Below are 11976 nucleotides of genomic sequence, written 5' to 3'. Positions count from 1 at the left end.
ATGTGTGGTGGTGGTAGAGGGGAAATAGTATCTTCTATCTTGTATCCCCGGGAACTATACACAGAAGGTTGGCAGTAAATATTTGTTAAATGAGTGGCTGATTCCTAAAGCCTCATTCCTCTCAGCGCTTAGCCAAGAACCATCCAGAAAAGAAAGTAGAAGCATTCAATTCTTAACAAACAGCAATGTCTTATTTTCCAAGGTGTTACTGAGGCACTAAGCTCTTTGCTCTTCTTTTCTAGCCTGATGTGCTTTAGTCTCTTTCCACTATCTTTTATAATCTTCTATTGCTCAAAAGCAACAAGGGCAAGATGGTTAACCAGACTTCAGTTCCCAGTCTTAGGTCTTAAGACTTAAGTATGATTAAATCAGTGTAATCCAATAAACATAATTTGGAGATAAAAATACCTAACCTCAACTCTATTTCTGGTTGGCCAAGTGACCTTGAAAAAGTCACTTCCCTTCTCTGGTTTTCTGTTTCATTTGTAAAATGAAGTGGGTTTTTTTTGGCAGAGATAAGTTGTTTCCTGAATAGTAAAAATAAGACAATTTGCAAATGCAATTGGAGAATAATTAGGCCCTCTGCAATGAAATTATCAATAAAAAATGATAATTCTTGGAAACAATTAACTTCAGTTAAACAGTGATTTCATCACACCCCTCACGTGTTCAGGAAAATGGTGTGTACATTTATACATTCTCTGGCATTAATTTATAATGCTATAGAAAAAGAGCATCTGTTGAAGTTTTAGAGAAAATTAAAATTTGTACTAAATTTCTATGGCAGAAAAATATGATCATGGTAATTATGGCATAATTATGATGCCCTGAATCTAATTTTAGCATCTGGGAAGAAGAAAGAATGAAAAACTAATATAAAGGAAGAGCAAAACACAACTTTCCACTTTCCAAAGATAATGAAGCCATAAGAAATAAGATGATTGGGTTAAAAAAGAACAAATCATTATCCACAAGACTGATTACAACCCCTCACCCCCAATTTTCTTTTGTGAGAAATATTCAATTTTCAGACCAAAAAAAGAGGAAGAATAATGCGAACAAAAAAAAGTTCAACTAAGTTGGTTTGGTTTCGCTGCTGTTGGTGAAAGATGCTTCCGAGCCAAGTTGGACCCAGCAGACATTTTTCTCTCTGCTTTCACTGAATGGGGACTGATCTGCATGCTGATGTCCAGATATTGTTCAATAAAAAATGCATTTATGAATCAAAAAGAAAACACACTGCATATTTGTTCCCAAGGAGAAATAATTTCCTGATGCTCAGAATTGAACAAATGTATTTGAACAAAAGGAGAAAGTTTGGGTGTAGATCAAGATATAGAGAGAAGAACATGGGTTTAAATCTTTCATCCTCTTATTAGCTATGAAATGTTTCTGGTCTCAATTTCTTATCTGTAATATGGAATAATAATACTTATTCATAAAATCATGAAGAATGATTATAATGTGGGTAAAGCACCTATCAATGTTTGGCAAGTAGCAGATATTCATTGTTCTTTTCTCCATTAGATAAATGTTTCTCAAAGTAGAGCCTTCTAACCAACTGCCTGCATCAATATCACCTGGCGTCCTTCTCGAAAATAGGGATAACTTTTGAAATAGGAGAGTACCTTGCCTAATTTTTTCTTGTCCTCTGATTTTCACAGGTAGCTGAACTATCTACTCAGTAAGATTTTTAAAATATTTTCCTGGAGGAACACTCAACTAGGACTCAATACTTTCCTCACCAAATATTTTCACCAATTTCCTTGTCATTCTTATGATCACATTCAGGATTCATGCAAATCAGGATGACCAGAGACATAAATACCCCCCTATACTGTATTTAGCATGGGAAGAGAGTTTCATGTTCATTACTCTGAGTAATGGGATAAAATTAGTTATGAGAATTTACAATTCTTCAAAGTGATAAAACTAAGTTTAAAGATCAAAAGAACAAAGACTGTGAAGCGTTGTTCATTTTTTCTACTCTATCACTAGCCCAGCTTTCTCTATGTTTGAGACTCTTACTATCATATAAATTATAGCACATTTTGTGATTAGGAAACATTTTTAATGAAACCAATAAAAATACACATAAATGCAAATATATAGAGATGCATACAAAAAGCAATTGCATTTATTCAAATCAATTTGTAAATAACACTAAGCTCTTGATAATATTTATAATTTAGGGTTCTTCCTGTTTCATTTTATTTTGCTTTTGTCTTGAGCAAGTGATTCCATTTTGAACAAAGAGATGTCTTTTTAAAAATTTCTTCCGTTCTTCCCTTCCACCCACCCAAGAGGTTGACTTTGTGGGTTTTCCTTCCTTTCACTCATCATGAGAAGATCCTTCACAGCAGAATCAGAAATATAATACAGGGCGCTCTTTCAAATCTTACAAATATTTTCCACATCTGATTTTTCCCCCTTGAGGCTGATGTCTTTATCCTCAAGCATAAGTGACTGTCAACATCAGAAGTTATAAAGAGAAGGCAAAAAATTGATGTTATTTTGGGACAAAAAAAGATTCTGATTCTTAAGAATATTTTTTTTTTAGCATACACAAATTTCCCAAAAGAGACAGGAAATGTCATGAGCTTTAAACTCTTCTAAAATTGGCTGATACGATTTCCACTGTGAAATAACATCTTAAGCTTCCGTGGCAAATATTTACTCCTGAAAATGGATGTCAGATTTGAATACAGATGCTAGGATTCTGAACAGGGATACTTGGGTTGCACAGTCCATTCACAATAGACTTACTGAAGAAGAACGTTGGACTCCCTGCTCTCCTCTGCTGGAAGGTCAGCTGCTGGCTCACACTCACTGAAAAAAAAATGTGTTTTCTCTTTTTTTCTCTTGGTGCCAAACTATTTAAAAGTTCCTTTAGAAGAATATGATTCTCCCCCAACCCCTACTCCCACCCATGGCCTCTGACCTTTTCTTGGGCTCCATTAAAGGCAACTTTACATACTACTGTTAGAAAACTTCACAGAAAGCAGGACTTTAAAGTTAAGCATTGTTAACTTATCTTTTGTCTTGACCTACTTACTAAAAATAAAATTTCAAGACCCTGAAAAATATAGCATCTTGCTTTGTTACTAGTCTATCTTGTCTTATTCATTTACTCATCCACTTATTCCATCATTCTTTCAATCAGCAAACATTCATTGGTCAACCTTGCAAGATAGTATTAGGTCTAATGAACATCATGATTATGGAGTGATGATGATGATGATTATTACAATGGTGGTGTCAATCAAATGGATACCACTTCTCAGTCAACAGTGTACCCTATATACATTTCTGATTCTCACCACTGTCATTTCAAGCCTCATTGTCTCCATTACATAGATGAGAAAACATTTATTTATTTATTACAATGGGCTCTGACTATGTTGTCCAGGCTGGACTCAAACCCCTAGGCTCAAATGATCCAACTGCCTCTACATTTTAAGTTGCTGGGACTATAGGCAAGTGCCATTACATCCAGAAAGAAAACTTTTATAGTCACACAAGAATTGAGTAAAGCAAAGATTTCAACTCACATCTCTTGCTCCAATGACTATATTTTTTCACTATATGTAAAGAGATATAATAAAGAATGGCAGCCCTTGTCCTAAAAACACTCACAGTCAAATAGAATAAACAAACAAAAAAAAAAGCACAGAAATAGTGGTAATAACTAGAAAAAATACAGTGATTAAAATCATACTTATTTCAAGTGCAAACAAATATGCAATTATATTCTATAATTATATGTTTTTTTTTTTTTCTTAAATGTATACTCTTCATTTTACTCAGGGAACCCTTCTTGGTATTTCAGGAAATAATTTCTTATTCTTGCTCCACAGTCTTTAATTTTTCCTGTTTCTCATGTTTTAATTCATGAATAAAGTCACTGTTCTCCAGGAATTCATTTCTTGCCTCAGCCCTCAACGACTTCCTTTAGTACAGCACTTACACACTATACTACACAATTCGAACCCTGTGTCATTTTGCTTTTTATTTTTTATTTCTTCACTCAATAGCAATCACAGTGTGATGGGCCAGAAATAACCATAACATATTACATTTTTAGATTTTAGATTGTATTCTCAAACATTATGTCATGTAAGCTTTGAGTTAACTCTGTAAAGTAGCTTTGGTGACCCATGCTGTACATGTAAGGAAGTAAGGCTCAGAGCATCCAGGTAATTTGCCAAGATCATAAACTGATAATAACTTATTGATAAAGCTGCGAATAGTGAATAAGTCAATACATGTAAAACTCTAGAAATTGTGCCAGAGATGTAGTAAATAATAAATGTTAAGTATACAAGTAGAAATTCAGGAACATGAACTGAGGTTTCCTACAAGTTCTATTTTGCCTACAACACAACTATGTATAAGTTTCCAACTTGCCCAAAACCTGGTGCTTATTTTCAAATTCTATTTCCTAGAACCTTAATTGTCTGCTTTTTGCATGATGTAAATGGATTTTATCAGAGAATGCTAACATATGAATATTGTTTGCCATTCTCATGACCAACACACATGATAGGAAAGATTAATCAATCTTGGGACTCTGTGAGTACCATATGTAGCCGTAGAACAACTCTCCATACAGCAGTATAGGAATATACTACCAAACCAAACTACTATTATTGTCTTGTTAGTTAAAATCTACCTATACCTAGACTGGAGGACCGCAGTGTCAATTTAAGCTTTGTGATTCCAGTTGTTTAATAAGTTTGGCAGATCTGGATGGCCTTAACACTATCTGTAGTTACAGGAGTCTCTGACTTAAGAATATGAATTATTTGAAGGCAAAATCTATATCTTATATTTCTTTGTACCTCAAAAGTTTCTCAAGTTATAATTAGGTGCATAATAACTGTTCAAAGTGTTCTTAATGAGGAACAAAATAAAGTAAAATAAAATAGAGTTTTTTCATTCAATAGCAATCAACAGATATTTATTGAATGCCAGTGTATGGCAAATCCTGGTTAGAATTTAGAAATACAAGATGTTCTCTACCTACATACAGCTTACCTAGAAGCAAATATTGACTAAATAATCTCAGAAGTTCATAATTTAATAGCAGAACAAAGAGGAGTTGCTGCTATCACAGAATAGATTGTTTCAAGCAAACATTCATGTCAATATATGAGTATAAATGGTGGGTGCTTTGTGAAAACATGATTGTAATTCTTGTGAAAAAATGACTATAAAGGAATGTTTTGACAAAATGGGGATGTTTGAAGTCATTTACAAGGCAATCAAGAAATTTAGCACGGGAAGGGGCAAGATTCCATAAAGACACTCCCCTAAAGGCAGTTCTCAGTTTCTAAATTATGCTGGGCCAAGAAGCCAGACAAAAGGTGGTCAGGTCCTTTCCACTCAGAGACACCATCCTCTGTGGAGGAAGCTGTTTCTCTTTCTCTTCTGCCTGTTAAAAACCCCTGCTCAAAAACAAAACAAAACAAAACAAAAAACAGTAAGGGAGGCACAGAACTCTCAGCAGTCTTATAAGACAAGGGAGAATTAAATTTGTGTTCAGAAGTGAGTTAGACTTTCTCTAGTGTTTTTACACGAAGAGACTTGACAATTCCTAGGATGCATGAAGGCAAAGGTCAAGTAGAAAGTGGCAACTAAGACACTAAAACAGAATAAAACATAAGCTAAATCATGGTGCTTGGAAGACAAAAATTGCAGTTCCATTTTTAGTAAAGAGAAAGAAGCTTAGTAAACACTAGATATTCAGTTAAGATTCCTGAAAGATTACATCCTATGAATGAGGACAAACTGGAAATAGATCAGCCTTTATATGACTGAAAACCAGCGTTAAACTGTTCAATTCCTGATTGTCACAAGGTACTTCTCTCACTTTCTCAACCAATCGGAGAGAAAATTAAATCTTCCCCGAAAAATAAATAACATTTTTCAGAGTAGCTACTATTTTCCATAAACAATATTTGGCATTTAATAAAGAAAATACCAGGAATGCAAATAGTTAGAATCAAAAGTTGAAAACCAAGAGAAAAAAAAGAAGGCAATAGAGGCAGATCCAAAGGTGAACCAATTTTTTAAATTATTTAAATCTCTAAATTTTGAAAATATTAAAAATTTTAAAATAACTGAATAGTATGTTTAAGAAACCAGATAATAAGATTGAGAATTTCATGTGACTATTAGAAGCCATAAAATAAAATGGAAATCTGGAACTGAAAATTCAAATAAATTTGTTATGATAAAACCATTAAATTGGTTAAGCAACAGTATAGATGCAGTAAAATAAAGTAATTTAAGTAGTGGTTAGGTCTGTTGAAATTTTCCAGTTGTACAACAAGGACAAAATGAGAATAAAAAGTGGAAAATAAAAAATTATGAAAATAAATTTTTTAATGAAAATTAAAAGTGAGAAGAAAAAATAAAATTACATAACAGACATGAGAGATAGTGAAAAGATCTGCTATATTTATAATTGGAGACCCAGAAAGAGAAAAGAAATAATACATGTCAGAAGCAATATGTGTGATCATATTGGCTGATTTTTTGAAAGTGATGAAAGTCATCGAAAACCACAGATTCAACAGCCAACCACAAACCTCAAAAACCTAATAAAGAGTGAAATTGTTAAAAAACAAAAATTAAAGAAAAATCTTAAAAGCAGCAAGAAATAAAAATAAACTATCAGAAAAGATTAAACAATAACACTGAGAACCAAAATCTCGTGGGCACTGTTTACCAAAAAAGCAAGTATCATCAGGAACTCCAAAATACAAGCAAGTGAAGGCAAATCACCAGTAGCCTGAATAGAATCAGCAACTAACTAGAAGAAGAAGAGGGAAACAATGGGGTGAAAGCAAGGAGAATAGAATACTGCATAGCAAGGTAGGGGCCAAGGTCTTTGGCCCTTGAAGATTTGCTGAAAAAATCAACTGGCAAAAGGCTGATTAATTGAAGAAAAAGTATTCAAATTTCTTTAAAGTTTATACATTGGAGTCTTCACCATGAAGATCCAACTCTCCAGTGGGATACGGAAGCTGGCATACCATCTTGGAGTTAGAGAAAAAAATGTGGGATTGGAGCATGACAAAAAGAGGTTATGGTGGTAAATCAAGTTTTAATGACAAGGCAGACTGTGGAAGCAGGAGAGGCTCCATACAGACCTAGGAGGTCACAGGCAGGCGTGGCTGGGAGGGACAGAGAAGACTTGGCTGGTAAAGGTGGTCTTGTTATATAGATGAAAATTCACTGGTAGCTGCCCTCAGAGAGAATCGACGGTAAAATATTACTTTAGATCTGAAGGTGACAGAGTCAGTTAATCTTTCCTACATCTGGACAAGGGAAGGCCAGACTGCATTAATGCAGATTTTTTACAAATGTATATTTCCCAGCAGAAGACGACTTTGTAGGGCCATTTCTGTTTGCTGGCCCTCTAACAGGCATCTCAAAATATGTCAAAGAAATATGTCTTGGGTTAAAAGGTTTTTATTTCCTTCAGCAAAGTGGGGCAATTTGAAAACATCAGCTAAAACTTAAGGTATTCTTTACCACTCCAGCAAAGGGTGAGTGTGAAATGCCTGTTTTAAGGAGCTGGATTACTCTAGATTATATGGACTCTCAAAACTCACCAGCCAGAGTTTGTCTTCAGAGCAAGGTTCCACAAGGTGAAATATATAGAAATTGAATCAAAATGGAACTGAAGAACTGGAGAGAGAGAGAGAAGAGAAGGTGCAGATAAAAGCAGAGGAAGAGCAAAGAGCCGTGAAATCCCTGAAGGCAGGCGCCCATATTTTCGAACACTACTTAAAACAGCAGTAAAGGAGATGAAGTTAAAAGTGTTACCCTGAACTTCAATATCTTCTAAAAATTTATGTAAATTAACTTTACATAAAACCAACCAATAGAAAAATGTTGAAAACATATCCCATGCAAAGTGATCATAAGAAAAAAGTGGAACAAAAAACAGACATGAAATCCCTAGAAACAATAAAATTATACTAGAAAGTTGTGCACAATATAAAAATTATAATTTTATATTTAAAAACAAATGTCTTAACATTATAGAAGACATTAAAGAACTACATAAATAAAAGTCAGAAGAAAAATCAGATGTGAATTGGGAAATCTGAAGAAAATTTGAAAGAGAAATTTAAAAATATTAATATCAAAAATAAAGACTAAACTGGAAAGATACACTAGAGTGAATAAACAAAATAGAAAATACTCAAATATTTTGTTTTAACTTCCTATTGTATGAGATTTTGGGACCAACATAAGATAATGACTTGCCTCTGCATATGAGGTAAAACAACAGACACAGGCCTATGTAGTGATTTCTTGTAGAACAACACAGCAGAAAGCAAATCTCTGACAAACCACGTGGACATGGCTTTTTCAGATGGTTGTCAAATCCCTGCGCACTATTGCTTGTTTATGGATGAGTGAAAGGCATAAAAATGTTAAGTTATATATACAGTTTCTCTACCTGTACATTCCAATACTGACCTTGTATAGTTGTTTTGAGGGCTAAGTATGACAAAAAGATGCAGTGGTTTGGAACTTAGATTTTAAAACTCAACAAATATGACTCTTCTGAACTGTGTGAACATAGGCACATGGCTGGATCTGAGTAATTTCATGTGCTAAGAGGGAATAATATCATCAGCCTTAATGTTGCATTATTGCATTTAGCATTATTTCTTTCTAAAGATGAAAGAAGACAGACATCATTATATTTAACAAAGTGCCTGGCACATATAAAATAGTCAGTATGTTATCTATCATTGTTATTACCTAATACTGTGCACAGTAAGCCCTGAACCTGTTCCTGGCACGTGGAGCTATGTACTATGTTCATGACATTCTGATAGAGGCAAACAAAGTAGTAGCTATTATAATGAATATATAAGTGTGATTTTTATTATTACATCCCTGTAGTTTTGGCAAGTAGTTTACTAAAAAGAAGTTCCAATTTTGACTTAGCATAGAGTTTTCTTTTATCCTGGGCATGTTATCTACCCAGCTTACCTTATTCTTTCTTTGAAACAGGAATCACGCTTGTTACTTGACTGGGATGTTGCAAGGACTTACATCTGAGAAGTACATCATCAAGCAATAGAGAAGATAAGGCTTAGAGAGAGAAGGGAAGCCCCTGTCAATTAGGAAAGGCAAAGGCTCTGTGGCACAGCGTAGCCTAAGAATTTTGTTGGCATAGAATTCTAAATGTGAAAAGAAAAAATGGAGTGACCGCTCCTCCCTACGAAAGAATCTTGTATACTCTTGTTTTAAAAGCACAAACATAATTATATCGTATACCTATGTATAATATAATTTTGCTACTTTGCTCTTCCAACTTCTCAAATCTTTGAATGCAGGGGTTTTTGGGGTTATTCCCTATGTATTATTTCCACTGATATGTTAATAGCTGCCCAGTGAATGTGTGTTGCTAAATAAGTGATAGGGTACAGACAAGCTGAAATTGCACATTTATGTTGCCATTGCACTGCTCAAAAAATTTAAAAAATTAGAATTAGGGTTGAAGAGAGTGCTCAGGCCCTGGACTAGGATTTCTTTGCTGTGTAATAAACTTTATACAAACAATTAACCTCCCTGCTTCTCAATTTTCTCCTCTATAAAATTGGGTTATTACAAAATTCTTTGTAAGATACTATGGAGTTCAATTAGGATAAGTTAAATATTTGAAATCTGAAGCATTATGCAAATGTGAGGCATTATTATCATAATAATTATAACAATATTGTTTTTATTCTTAATTGCTACTCTTGAGTACTCTCTTGCTCTGCAGGTATCTCTCTTCCTGCCTTCCCCAGGGTATTGGTATACCAGGATGCCTCTTTAGAAAAGAAATTATATGATTGACCTAAGGAGACAGAATTTTCCATCTTGGCATTTGCATAAAGGCCACACATTCATAGCCATATGCTGATTTAACCAACAGCTTTCACACTTATGACCGAGTTTGCTACTTGTTCCCTGATATCTATTCTCCCTCTATTTCTTATTAATAGAACAAAATTTTAGCTGGGAATATGGCTACTCAGAATAAAGATTACCTTTCTCAGCTTCTTTGTGGCTGTGATTACGTGTTTAAACTTTGGTGCATATTTTGGTAAATGGAAGTTCTTAAAGGGAGATTCTCTACTTTCTTCCTCCTTGCTGGAATGCAAACATGATTGTTGGATTTGAGCAGCCATGTTATGCCAGGAGTTGGGAACCATGCAGGCAGATAGTGGTCCTTAGCACTACAGAGCTCTATACCAAACTGGATTTCTGTGAGACTCCACAAGAAAGTAAGCAGCACAGAGAGTTTCTTCGTGTATTCTTCATTTCCCACACCCCATTATAAGTGCTTTTACTGTAATCTGGAATCAGTTGTACTAATCTACTGCACATACCTAGATTCTATGGATAGCCTATTCCAGGACTGATAACTTTGGGCCCAGATAACTTGCAGTAAGATTTATAAGAACATTTCAAAAATAGCCTTTTGCATACACCAAGTAGTTTTGGTTAGAGAAAACAAAACCTTTGGCATAGCAACTGCATTTGTAGGAAGTTACCTTCTTAAAATTGTTTATCTATGGACAGATATGCTGCTATTAGTAGGGAATGGCTTCAGGGGAAAGGTTACAGAAGGGTGGAGAGGGCCTGGGCTTTTGGGTTCCAGGGGTACGGAAGTCAGCTGAGCTGAGAGTAGTTCCCAATAGACAGAGTGTCCATGGATCAAGCCCTTTTATGAAGCTGGAGGCACCAGCACTGGTCCAGGATGCGCAGCTGTGAAGTTGTGAATATATGTATTTGGTCTTTTTCCTTGTTTGCTGGCATACAGCTCTTAAAATCCTTGGAATCTTCAAAGTGATAAGTGTCTTTTTGTATGCTAACGAGTTAACTAATGGCTGGCAGCCTCTAGGTGGCTTCTGGATAAGGGCTGGTCACCAGGAAGATCAAAGCCAGATTAGAGGGTTGGGACATTCAGTCCTACCCTGTAACTACCATGGAGACAGGCTGAAGGTTAAGTTCATCACCAATGGCCTATAATTTCATCAATCATGCCAGTGTAATGAAGCCAGCATAAAAACTCAAAAGGACAGGGCTCAGAGAGTTCCACTTAGCTGAACATCGGAGGTTCCCGCAAGCGGCAAGCCCAGAGGGGGTTATGGAAGCTTCACACCCTTTCCCCATACCTCACCCTGTGCATCTCTTCATCTGTATCCTCTGTAATATCCTTTATAATAAGCCATTAAATATAAGGAAGTATTTCTTTGAGTTCTGTGAGCCACTCTACCACATTAATCGAACCCCACGGGGAAGCTGAGTAAAATTTCAAGTGGAGTAAAATTGCTGATACCGTGGCCATCATGTCAATGTTGTTGGAAGCACAGGTGAAACAACCTAGGGCTTGTGATAGGCATTGAAAGTGAGGCTCAGTTTTGTGGGACTGTGTCCTTAGCCTGTGTGATCTGATACTATCTCCAGGTAAATAAAGTCAAAGTTGAATTGAATTCGAGGGCACCCAGCTGGTATCCACTGCAGAAGTGATTGCTTGTTTGTCGGTTGGGAGAAATTCCCGCACATCTGGTGTCAAAAGTGTGTTGTGAGAGTATAGTGGGAGAGACAACAGTTTATTTTTTCTCCACAGAACAGCTCATTCGATTTGGCCACACAAAGTAGAGAAGAGATATTGTGTCCATAGGAGAGGAGGTCCAAACTGAGAGAAAGCTGGGGCAGGAGCACCCCTGATTTCTTTCTATCTCTGACTCCCGGTAAAAGATACTAAAAAGATGACTGCTAAGTAACAATTGCTTTTAATGGAATAACATAATTGTAGGCCCTGTTCTGTTGCTGACTTGGGCATGTCATTTTACTTTTCTAGGGCTCAGTCTTCCAATCCCTATAATGGAACTGAAAATAATATTTACTTCTAGGATGGTATTAGGATGAAATAAGATAATGCATTAAAAT

Source organism: Mandrillus leucophaeus, unplaced genomic scaffold (genome assembly GCF_000951045.1).
Source record: "Mandrillus leucophaeus isolate KB7577 unplaced genomic scaffold, Mleu.le_1.0 Scaffold1503, whole genome shotgun sequence".
Taxonomy (NCBI): Eukaryota; Metazoa; Chordata; class Mammalia; order Primates; family Cercopithecidae; genus Mandrillus; species Mandrillus leucophaeus.
The sequence above is the reverse complement of the archived record's forward strand: the minus strand, read 5'-3'. Positions refer to the sequence as shown.